This window comes from Marmota marmota, unplaced genomic scaffold, assembly GCF_001458135.2.
Source record: "Marmota marmota marmota unplaced genomic scaffold, marMar, whole genome shotgun sequence".
NCBI classification, from domain to species: Eukaryota; Metazoa; Chordata; class Mammalia; order Rodentia; family Sciuridae; genus Marmota; species Marmota marmota.
The window spans coordinates 1-1,680 of record NW_026004349.1 but is presented as its reverse complement, the minus strand read 5'-3'; the positions used below and the strand labels follow the sequence as shown (position 1 = coordinate 1,680).

General features: G+C 58.7%; 1 long non-coding RNA gene across 1 annotated transcript; it reads right to left on the bottom strand.

The window, feature by feature from the left end:
* Positions 1-800: 800 nt before the first annotated feature.
* Positions 801-1,674, bottom strand: LOC125614617. The gene is made up of 2 exons (XR_007345191.1): positions 1,404-1,674; positions 801-1,281 (listed from the first exon to the last, which is right to left on the bottom strand). It is a non-coding gene; the product is annotated as an uncharacterized LOC125614617 (long non-coding RNA).
* Positions 1,675-1,680: the final 6 nt, after the last annotated feature.

The following is a 1,680-nucleotide window of genomic DNA, read 5'->3' as shown; positions in this document are numbered from 1 at the left end:
GTGGGGAGCCGAGGCAGGCGGGGTGCACCTGAGCAAGACCCCTTGACACAGAGATCCCAGGGCCAGGGCGCAGCTCAGGCAGGACCAGTGCCGCTGGCTTCAAGGTCTGCTACTAAAAAAAAAAAAAATGCGAATACGGAGACAGCCATGTGAAAGTGACAAGGACACAGATTGAGTGATGCATCTACATGCCAAGGGACACCAAGGGCCTCTTCTTGAGAGGGGATAAGTCTCTGTTGTCTTAAAGGCACCCAGTTCCTGGTAATCGGTTATGGTCACCCTAGAAGACCACCACAGGGCTTCAACCACACCCGTGCACCCTGCAGAAAGGTCAGCCCAGCACAGTGGCGCAGACAGGAGGGCTTTCTGCCGTGTTCTTAAAACAGTGAAGAAGTGGAACCAACCTAAGTGTCCCTCAATAGGGGATTGTGAAAATCAATCCTAGTCTGTGTCAGGATATGCAGGAAGGTTGGCAGGTACTGACAGACAAAAATGGATGAGCTGATCTAGGTGTCCATCAACACGGGATCAGTCCAGGACGTGGAGTGGAGAGATTTATCTGTACCAACAGCGGAAGTCAGCTGAGACCTCGTTAACGGGGTGGTGGGGAGGGAAGGATCTACCTTAAAAGTCCATCGTTTGGGGATCAATCAAGCAATCAGTGGTTAGCTCTAGTTGTTAGTGTGGAACCCTGGGGCTGCGTGCCTGGGGAGGGCACGGCAGAGCTCTGGGAGGAACACAACCCGGTGGCCATCAGTTACGACAGGGCACTGCTCCTGGGGACAAAGTGCAACGAAATGTCCAACTGGAGCTGTATTTGGGCAGCTGGATGAGCACCTGAGCAGACACCGCGCTGCCCGCAGCCACCCCTGGGGAATGAGCAAGGCCGGGCGCAGGCAGGCACGGCCGTGGGGAGGGCCTGGGCTCCAGGAGCGGGGCTCAAGGCAGTGGGCGCCGAGGGAGGAGGGGGCGCCACCCGCCACCCGCTGAAGGGCCCTGGCCCGGGGGTGGGGGGAGTGAGGTCCTTCCCCTCCCACCCCCTCTGGGGCGGTTTTCCTGGGTCACTCTCCTTCGCGGGTGCTGTGGCGGTGTGTGCAGGGGCCTCTCCCTATCTCGTGCCTCGGGCGGTTTCTATCCAGGCCTGTGCTGGGCTCCGCGGCCGCTGGCTGCAGAGACAGAGCCTGCGCAGGCTGCTCTGCAGGAGCTGGGCCCCCTGGCTCTGCCCCAAGGGGAAGCATCTGGTCTCTCGGCCCTGTAGGTACGGTCGCTGTTTGTCCTCTGCTGGAGAGAGCGTCACACCTTAGAATAAAATCTAAAGCCTCCTGAACCACCGGCCCCTTCCCTCCCTGCCTCCCCTTCCCTCTGCTCCAGCCACATGGCCCCTCCCTGAGCCTCCAACTCACCAGGCTCAGTCCTGCCACAGGGCTTCTGCACCTTCCCTGCATGTCTCTCTTTGACTTCATTTTGGTCTCACCTGAAATGTCACTGCCCTGGTTACTTTCGGCCCAAGTCCCCACCCCAGTCTCCCTGGAATGCCAATTAAAGCCTTCCTTAATGCTGGTGTCTGATCGCACCATGAAGATGAGGGAAGAGGACACTGAAGAGGGAGGAGGAGGAAATGGTGGTGGCCGTGGTGGCGATGGCGGTGATGGTGGTGATGATGGTGATGATGGTTATGGT